A 10,907-nucleotide genomic window follows, 5' to 3' on the forward strand; every position below is an offset into this window, starting at 1 on the left:
ACACAAACCTTCTTATTAATGCAAGCATGTCGATTTAGAAAAAAAAATCTGAATCCCCCTATAAACAGCATTCAGTTATATGTATTCACATAGTATGAAGCTGATTTATACATCAATGATTTTAATTTAAATGTAAAATTATGTAAAAAGTTTTCTCTAAAATGTTACCTTTTTGACTAATTAGATGTGATAGTTAAGTCTGGGTCAAACTGCTAACAATAAAGTAGGAGGCAAAAATAGGATACTCCGAAACTATTGCATACAACACAGACTCTCTTGTTACAGGGTTGGCACCACAAAATTGGAGGATGGCTGATGTGGTACCGATATTTTTGAAAATGAAGATGTTGGATCCAAGTCACTACCGTCTGGTAACTTTGCCATCAGTGTTGTGCAAATTTTTTACAGAGACAATAGATGTCTCGCAAAAGTATACAGCAGAGAACAATGCAATAGCTGACAACTAGGGATGAGCAAACCCTTGGAAGTTTGGGTCTGCTACTTTATATTGAATTTCAGTTATTAGAATTGTTCTCGAACTTGAACCTGAACCCCTTTTGAAAACAATGGGGACCCAATCTTTTAAGCTCTTTTAATTCTCTCTCTTTCTTTTTCCTTCCAGACTTCCCCGGAACTCCGGACATTGAAACAGACTTCTAGGAGAAATCCATGTTGGGCGTTTAGTCCCCGACACTAACTGTTTAGTACAAACCCTGAGCTTTTAAGTTCACTCACCTCTACTGACAACCAGCATGGATTCATGAAAGATAAGACATTTCTAGCTAACATGATGGCTTTCTATAAGGAGGTAAATGCAAATCTGGGTACTGATGTGATTTGTCTTTTCTTTGCAAACGTGTATGATACCATACCACACAACAGCCTTATACTGAAGCTTCAGACAATTGTATGCCCAGTTAGTGAGTATCATTGATGTTATTGAGCAAGTGTTAAAAAAAATCAGTTTTTAAAAATGGCGCCTACTGTGCCTGTGCAGTAGTAGCTACCGATTTGTATAGAGATCTGATAGCTACTATTGCGCAGGCGCCGGCGGCACCATCTTGCTGGAGAAAAAAAAGTCCTGCTCCAAGATAGTGCTGCCTACACCTGTGCACTAACAGGTCTTGGTAGTAGCTATCGGATCTCTATACACACCGATAGCTGCTCTACTGCGCAGGCGCAATTTTCATATTTATTTTTTTTTACACTTGCTCAATAACATCAAGAATATTTATGAACTGGACACTAAACATGTGATTATGTTTCAGCGCAGGTGCCACGGCTGGCACCTGTCTGCAGGTTTTTATTTTTCTTCAGTATGTACAGGTATTCATTATGTAAACAAAGGGGCAGGTCAGCAAGGGATCAGTGACCTGTCAGCAGTCTGCATAATCAATAGCTAGTCATGCACACATGAAGATCCCCCACAGGCCACCCCGGAGCACGAGCATATAATTAACTCAAAAGTGAAAATAAAGATTAAACAACAACCACAAGATGGATTTCATCAACCAAGGTACAATGGGGAAAAAAGTATTTAGTCAGCCACCAACTATGCAAGTTCTCCCACTTAAAAAGATGAGAGAGGCCTGTAATTGGCATCATAGGTAGACCACAACTATGAGGGTCAAAATGAGAAAACAAATCCAAAAAATTTCCTTGTCTGGTTTGGCAAGATTTATTTTGCAAATTATGGCGGAAAATAAGTATTTGTTCATTAACAAAAGTTCTTCTCAATATTTAGTTATATATGCTTTTTTGGCAATGACAGAGGTCAAACATTTTCTGTAAGTCTTCACAAGGTTGACACACACTGTTGGTGGTATGTTGGCCCATTCCTCCATGCAAATCTCCTCTAGAGCAGTGATGTTTTGGGCCTGTCGCTGGGCAACATGGACCTTCAACTCCCTCCAAAGGTTTTCTATGAGGTTGAGATCTGGAGACTGGCTAGACCTCCCCAGGGCCTTTATATGTTTCTTACGAAGCCCCTACTTCAGAGCACTGGTGGTGTGCTTGGGATCATTATCATGCTGAAAGAACCATCCACATTTCATCTTCAATGCCCTTGCTGATAGAAGGAGGTTTGCACTCAAAATCTCATGAAACATGGCCCAATTCATTCTTTCATGAACACGGATCAGTCGTCCTGGTCCCTTTGCAGAGAAACAGCACCAAAGCATGATGTTGCCATCACCATGCTTCACAGTAGGTATGGTGTTCTTTGGATGCACATGACATTCTCCCAATACTCTTCTGGATAACCCAAATGCTCTTTAGCAAACTTCAGATGGGCCCAGACATGTACTGGCTTAAGCAGGGGGACACATGTGGCACTGCAAGATCTGAGTCCCTGGCGGAGTAGTGGGTTACTGATGGTAGTCTTTTTTATGGTGGTCCCAGCTCTATGCAGTTCATTCACTAGCTCCCCACATATGGTTTTGGGATTTTTGCTCACCGTTCTTGTTTTTCCAAACAATTTTATTAACATTTTCAACAAAAACAAGACATAGAGAGAGAAGGTTAACATAAATGCAATGGCATGAAACATTCATGATGAAGCATAAAAGTAAAAATAGAATAAAATAAAATAACAAAATTATAAATACATTAAATTATTATGGAAATATTTCCAGCCAGCGAGACCATTTTTTCAAAAAGGAAGGAATGCAGCCATTCAGTAATGCCAATTTTTGTTCATAGGATTTATGCAAAGCCAGTTTGTCAATAATTTCTTGTGAACAGGGTATTTTAGAAGATTTCCAATAAAAAGCAATAGCATTCTTAGAAACTAAAAGCTAAAAGGTGGAGTCAGTTGATCTACATTCAACGAAAGCAAGGCCAACTGAGGAGACAGAGAAAAATCCAAACGTTTTAATATAATAGAAATAAGAGAAGAGATTTCATCCAAAAAGGACAAAACCAAAACAATTGGGAAAGGCTACCTTAATATCCACAATCCCTCCAGCAGAGAGGGGAATTGGAAGGATTAATAAATGCTAAGCAAGACGGTGAATAATACCACCTAAAGATAAGTTTAAAATGAGACTCATGAAGAGCCATGGATATGGTGGCAGAATAAGTCAGGGACATGGCCAGTTCCCAATCATCTAGAGCTACAGAAAGATTCAAAGTAGATTTCCATTTGGTAGATATATTGAGTAGACCAAAATATGCTATGACCGGAGTTGCATAAAATATTAATTGCCGACTCCGATAAAGGAGGGTGACAAGTAACCAGTGTCCTCAAAAATCCTTTAAAATAGTAAACTGCATAAAAGCCAATGAAGGAACACCAAATCTATCTTTAAGGTGGGTAAATGAAACCAACTTGTTACCATCAAAGATGTCATGTGGTTTAGAGATTCCCCAGTCAGCCAAACTTGACTGCAGATCAAACGAGAAAACAGTAGCCAAAAAAGAGAGGGGAAGTCTCAGCATAAGTTCCATCCTAGTGAAACCACTTTTAATTTTGAGAAATTTCCGCTATGCCACAAGAACAGCTACAAATATCAGATGATCAGACCGAAGCAAAGGCTTAGAGGTGAATAAATAATAATATTACAAGGTGGAGAATTTCTATTAAAATATAATTCCAATTCCACCCATGAAGGTGTATGATCTGCAGACCACCAATATAGACTCTGTTTAACCCTCCGTCACATACAATATTCGGACTAATGAGTTCACATACAATGTGCCTGTCAGACGCCTGCTGGAAAAATACCTATAATATCTAATGTTTGCAATTTCAGTGCTCTAAAAGTGATCAGTGACCTTCATAGGGATGTAATAAAAGAGACTACACATAATCAGTTGCAAAAAAAAACATTTACTCAACATAAAACTAATAACTTTGAAATACAAACTTTTCAAAACTCCCGCCAAATAGTCCCCAGTTCGACTCTCTCAAAAAAATGTACAAAGAAAATTTTTGAACACAAACTTAATTTTAAGGTACCTTAAGTACTATTAAAAACATATTCAATCAGAAGTAGATGCTGAGGTTTCCCCAGAAAAGTCACACTTGCAGAGCAAATAGCAAGAATTACACACCATTTTTGCATGTGTCAGGCAAATTGCTTTATGACATTTGAGACATTCATAATTTGAAAGCCTTCTGGTTCCGCTTTCCGTTTGGCAGGTGGTGCATCTCCTTCTTTTGTGAGGTGGTGCAGATGGTGACTTTTCACCATCATCTTCTGGGCGGAACCTTTTGAGCTGAACTTGAAGGCGAGAGGGGATACCGATTGTTTTCACGCTTCTCCTGCGTAGCTCTCCAAGTACTAGTTCATGGGCCAATTTTTTCAGATACAATCGTCTACGGAGTGGTTCAAGCTTGTTTTCAAGATAAATTACTTGTGAATTTATACCACCCAAATTCAACATAGCAAAAAATATGACCATTGGCCAGCGTTTGATGTTTCTGCTGACGTTGAAAGTGGAGCACATCTGATCTGCTGTATCCACACCCCCTTTGGTGGCATTGTAAAATGTAATTATCTCCGGTTTTTTTTCTGCCCCAGTCCCAGGATCGATGGCAGCATCATCATGAAGTGTTGATAGAAGAAGTACGATTTTTTTGGCATGTGGTACATAGGAAACTAAAGCCTTTCCATTATGGAATGCAAACATACTGCTGTACTGTTGTCTCTCTTTCACACTTACAAACTGTGGCGGCAATTCCCTTTTGTTTTTTCTTACAGTTCCCACATATGACAGCTTCTGAATTTTCAGATAATCAATCAGATCACAACTTGTAAACCAATTGTCAGCTGTAATATTGCGACCCGATCCAAATAAGGGTTCAGCCAGTCTTTTTACAACATCAATGGGTTTGTTGCTCACACAGTAAGGACCTTCTGGTTGTTTTCCTGCATAAACTTCCAGGTTGTAAGTGTAGGTCTTACTGGCATCAACAAGGGCATAAATTTTTATTCCATATTTGTTTGGCTTTGATGGAATATATTGACGAAAGGCACATCTACCACGAAAACCAGGGAGCATTTCGTCAATAGTGAGATTCTCTCCAGGGTAATAACTTTGTTTACAGTTTACAAATCTTTGAAAAATATCACGAATTGGAGCAAGTCAGTCATGTGTTTTGCGTTCGGTTCGGGTAGTTCTGTCGTCAAACCGAAGGCAACGAATTAGAATCTTGAATCTGTTTATGGACATAACAAGGCTAAATTTTTCAACTCCATCCCCATCTTTACCCCAAAGTTCCTCCAAACTTTGTCTATTTGCCCTATAAGCTCCTGCAAGGTACAGTAATCCAAAAAAAGCACGCAGTTCTATTTCATCTGTGGGCTTGATGGTTCTGTTGCAGATGTACTTGTCCTTTATAATGTCTATATATTGGTTGGTATATGTGACAATAGAGTCCAGAATGTCATCTGTAAATATACTGTTCCAGCATTCAACTGCAGTTTTTGCATTACGTGCAGTTCATATTACTGCAGGAAGGTGAGTAATAATGTTTAAAGGTTCCCTACGTTTTTTCTGGAATGGCTTCTTGTTCCATTTAGTATTTTTATCTTTTCCAATATAATATGATCCAACTTCTTCATCCTCACCACTGTCACCATCTTGCTCTGTTTCAGAATCCAGGACACATTCTTCCACCTCATCATGTGAATCAGTCTCACTTTCCTCTCCTAAATCCTCATTCAGTGTGAGGTCTCTATCATCTAACAGCATGTTTGTTACTTCCTCAACATCAAGTTGTTTGGATAAATTGTACATTTTCCTCTCCATTTCAGCAGATAATCTGAAGCAAGAGAAGGAATATGTTAGGGAACTACTGTATATGCCTGAGCAGCACACTTTCTTTTATAAAATCTCCCTTTTTTCTATGAAATATCCTCACATTTTGTGCTATACATTCATAAAACAAGCTAAATAAACTATTGTGATGAATAAAAACATAAAATACCAACCTTACTGAATGTGACGTATTCACATACAATGAGCCTGAGAGATCTGTGCAGCTATATCCTCTCCCCTGAAGCTCTGAAATCCAACTGTGATATCAGGTTTCACAGACCTTCAAGAGACAGGAGACTACCTGGAGGGAGGGGTTTCCTCACAATCTGGTGAGGAAGGAGAAATGAAAGTAAAAGAGAAGCGCCTGTCAGATCAGTTGTATGTGACGGAGGGTTAATTAAATTACAGAAATAATAGGCCGAAACATTAGGTAGACCCATACCCCCACGCAATTTATGTTTATACAGTTGACTAGAGGCTATACGAGCTCTCTTGATGCCCCAAACAAACAGATTGAGGTGTGCCTGCAAACTGGTCAAATAGGAAGTAGGAACAAGTAAAGGAATGGACCTCAAGATATAGAGGATCTTGGGAAGAATTATTGATTTTACAATAAGGCACCTTCGCCACCACGATACTTTATCATCATAAAATCTAAGCTCTTTAGAAATGGAAGCAATAGAAATATCCTTTATACTCTGGACTTGAGAATCAGTGAGGTTAAATTGAAACATTTTCGACTTGGACTTGTTTATTTTAAAATGCGAAAAAAATGAAAATTTTTTAAGAAGGGTTTGCAAATGTGGCATAGAACGACAAGGATTGGTAAGGGACCGCAGAATATCAGCATATACCGTATATACTCGAGTATAAGCCGACCTGAGTATAAGCCGACCCCCCTAATTTTGCCACAAAAAACTGGGAAAACTTATTGACTCGAGTATAAGCCTTAGGGTGGAAATGCAGCATTTACCGGTGAATTTCAAAAATAAAAATAGATCATTATTTCCCCATAGCTGTGCCATATAGTGCTCTACACCATTCATATTTCCCCATAGCTGTGCCCCATATAGTGCTCTGCACCGTTCACTGTGCCCCCTAGCTGTGCCATATACAGTGCTCTGCACCGTTCACTGTGCCCCATAGCTGTGCCATATACGGTGCTCTGCACCGTTCACTGTGCCCCCTAGCTGTGCCATATACGGTGCTCTGCACCGTTCACTGTGCCCCCTAGCTGTGCCTTATACGGTGCTCTGCACCGTTCACTGTGCCCCCTAGCTGTGCCATATACGGTGCTCTGCACCGTTCACTGTGCCCCCTAGCTGTGCCTTATACGGTGCTCTGCACCGTTCACTGTGCCCCATAGATGTGCCATATACAGTGCCCTGCACCGTTCATTGTGCCCCCTAGCTGTGCCATATACGGTGCTCTGCACCGTTCACTGTGCCCCATAGATGTGCCATATACGGTGCCCTGCACCGTTCATTGTGCCCCCTAGCTGTGCCTTATACGGTGCTCTGCACCGTTCACTGTGCCCCCTAGCTGTGCCTTATACGGTGCTCTGCACCGTTCATTGTGCCCCCTAGCTGTGCCTTATACGGTGCTCTGCACCGTTCATTGTGCCCCCTAGCTGTGCCTTATACGGTGCTCTGCACCGTTCATTGTGCCCCCTAGCTGTGCCATATACGGTGCTCTGCACCGTTCACTGTGCCCCCTAGCTGTGCCTTATACGGTGCTCTGCACCGTTCATTGTGCCCCCTAGCTGTGCCATATACGGTGCTCTGCACCGTTCACTGTGCCCCCTAGCTGTGCCTTATACGGTGCTCTGCACCGTTCATTGTGCCCCCTAGCTGTGCCTTATACAGTGCTCTGCACCGTTCATTGTGCCCCCTAGCTGTGCCTTATACAGTGCTCTGCACCGTTCATTGTGCCCCCTAGCTGTGCCTTATACGGTGCTCTGCACCGTTCATTGTGCCCCCTAGCTGTGCCTTATACGGTGCTCTGCACCGTTCATTGTGCCCCCTAGCTGTGCCTTATACGGTGCTCTGCACCGTTCACTGTGCCCCATAGATGCTCCACATTAATCTGTGCTGCCGCTGCTACTGCTGCAATAAAAAAAAAAAACACATACTCACCTCCCTTGATTGCAGCTCCCGGCGTCTCGTTCCGGCGCCTCCATCTTCCCGGCGTCTCTGCTCTGACTGATCAGGCAGAGGGCGCCGCGCACACTATATGCGTCATCGCGCCCTCTGCCTGATCAGTCAGAGAGCGCAGACGCCGGGAAGATGGAGGCGCCGGCCGGGAAGATGGAGCGGCGCCCGGCGGCTGGAACGAGGACAGGTGAATATAACATACTCACCTAGTCCTGGCGATCCTCGCGCTGTCCCCTCCTGTCTTCGGCGCTGCAGCTTCTTTCTCTATCAGCGGTCACCGGCACCGCTGATTAGAGGAATGAATAGGCGGCTCCGCCCCTATGGGAGGTGGAGCCGCTTATTCATTTCTGTAATGAGCGGTCCCACGTGACCGCTGAAGAGAGGAAGAAGCTGCAGCGCCGAAGCCCGTGGGACGGCAGGGACAGCGCGAGGATCGCTGGGACTAGGTAAGTATGCCTCAGCGCCCTCAGCCCCTCACCCGCCGACCCCACCGCTACCGTGACTCGAGTATAAGCCGAGGGGGGCACTTTCAGCCCTAAAATTTGGGCTGAAAATCTCGGCTTATACTCGAGTATATACGGTAAACTGATTTTAAATTCCTTATGATCAGTGCGAATTAGCTCTAATGAACTGGGCTAATAGCTCTATGGCAAGGGCAAAAAGCAGTGAAGAAAGGCGGCAACCCTGCCGAGTACCATTAAAGATTGGAAATGGGGAAGAAAAGTGATTATTAATATAAATTTTTGCCTGAGGATCAGAACATAAAGCCACAATTTTATTTATAAAGTCCAAATCAAAGCCAAATTTTTGTAGGGAACATTTGAGAAAAGTCCAATTTAAGAGATCAAGCGCTTTCTCTGCATCAAGGGAAATTAAAGGGACTCTGTCACCTGAATTTGGCGGGACTGGTTTTGGGTCATATGGGCGGAGTTTTCGGGTGTTTGATTCACCCTTTCCTTACCCGCTGGCTGCATGCTGGCTGCAATATTTGATTGAAGTTCATTTTCTGTCCTCCATAGTACACACCTGTGCAAAGCAATCTTGCCTTGTGCAGGTGTGTACTATGGAGGACAGAGAATGAACTTCAATCCAATATTGCAGCCAGCATGCAGCCAGCGGGTAAGGAAAGGGTGAATCAAACACCCGAAAACTCCGCCCATATGACCCAAAACCAGTCCCGCCAAATTCAGGTGACAGGTTCCCTTTAAAGTGGAGTTAATTTTTTGGGAATTAATTAATTTAATAATATTTATCAGCCTCCTGGTGTTAGGGGTTGAGTTCCCACCTCTGCACAGGGGAAATCTCAGTCCATCTCCGCTGCGGTCTCCCATTCTTCTCCTGCTGTAGTGGAGCCTGCTCAGCAGAGATGTCAGTCCCAGCATCTCACAGTCTGACTCTGTACAAAGAGTTACTGCTGCTTTTCCTGCTTCTGCTATTGGAGTCAGTGCTGGGCAGCGGCGAGCAGACGCTTCTGGGATTAAGTCCTGCTTTTCTCGTTCTGAGCATGCCCAGAGTAAGATCTCTCAGTGGAGATTGAGGGTCACATGATCAGTTTCTGCACCTAAAGCCATTGGTCCTTTCAGGAAGGTCCTGTAGATGCTCATGCTCTGTGGCAGCCTCTCATTGGTCCTTCTAGGAAGGTCATGTACGTGCTGCAACTATTTAAGGCTCGCATGGCCACACAGCCATGCGCTAGTATTGTTCTATGTTATGTGCTTTGTGCCAGTGTGGTCACGTAAGAGTGTGTTCAGGGACCGGGCTGAAATAAGCCCCTAGAATGCTGGCACCTCCGGCGAGGAGATTGTGTTTATATGTATTCAGGGACCTGGCTAAAATAAGCCCCTAGAATGCTGGCACCTCCGGCAAGGAGTTTTGTGTGCATGCATGACCACTGACTGCTCTCTGTTTGGGCAGTTAGCCTGTGCCTCTGTGAAGTCTAACAGGGCACAGTGCTTTGCTTTCACGGCTACTCGGTGAATTAACTGAGTTAGTCCATACCGCCATATAGTGCCGCCGTTTGCTAACAGCAGGTTCTCCTGCACGGTGGACCCCCGGCTGCGAACGCACCAATAACAAAAAAAATCTATATTTACTCGGTGCATTCCGCTAGCCCTAACACCTCGTACCTTCAATGGATTGCCGGTGCTTGATAAATCCAATCTGGTCCGTGGAAATTAATTTGGGCAAAATAAGGTTAAGGTGGTTAGCTAAGACTTTGGAATACATTTTGAGATCACTATTAATTAATGAAATGGGGCGGTGATTAAGTATTTGATCAGGAGTAGTATGAGGCTTGGGAATAAGTATAATTGTGGCATCCAAATTTTCCCTAGGGAAAGAACCAATGGATGCAGCGGCATTGAAAATTTGAACTAAATGGGGGACAAGAATTTCACGGAATGATTTATAATAATTATTGCTATAACCATCAGGACCGTCTTCAACAGTCGTAGAAAATCGCAGCATGCTGCGTTTGTCACCGTATTGCGCAAAAAATACGCCAATGAAAGTCTATGGGGGGCGACAAAAATATGGATTACACACGGACCAACAGTGTGACTTGCGAGAAATACGCAGCGGTGATCTAGCGAAAAGCCGGTGTACAGTAAAATTACACTGACAGGTTAGAATAGAATAGCTAAGATAAATGTCTACACATAGTATAGGGGTATATATATATATATATATATATATATATATATATATATATATATATATATATAAATGTCAGTGAGACACATATACAGTGGGGCAAAAAAGTATTTAGTCAGTCAGCAATAGTGCAAGCTCCACCACTTAAAAAGATGAGAGGCGTCTGTAATTTACATCATAGGTAGACCTCAACTATGGGAGACAAACTGAGAAAAAAAAATCCAGAAAATCACATTGTCTGTTTTTTTAACATTTAATTTGCATATTATGGTGGAAAATAAGTATTTGGTCAGAAACAAAATTTCATCTCAATACTTTGTAATATATCCTTTGTTGGCA

At 42.5% G+C, this 10,907-nt stretch overlaps 1 long non-coding RNA gene across 1 annotated transcript in view; it reads left to right on the forward strand.

Moving 5' to 3' along the window:
* LOC138670596 (uncharacterized) overlaps nucleotides 1-808 on the forward strand; it is a 42,956-nt gene extending 42,148 nt beyond the window's left edge. The window contains exon 3 of the long non-coding RNA XR_011319357.1: nucleotides 623-808. This is a non-coding gene — a long non-coding RNA (uncharacterized lncRNA). The remainder of the gene's footprint in view (nucleotides 1-622) is intronic.
* Nucleotides 809-10,907: the final 10,099 nt, after the last annotated feature.

Source organism: Ranitomeya imitator, chromosome 3 (assembly GCF_032444005.1).
Source record: "Ranitomeya imitator isolate aRanImi1 chromosome 3, aRanImi1.pri, whole genome shotgun sequence".
NCBI lineage: Eukaryota > Metazoa > Chordata > Amphibia > Anura > Dendrobatidae > Ranitomeya > Ranitomeya imitator.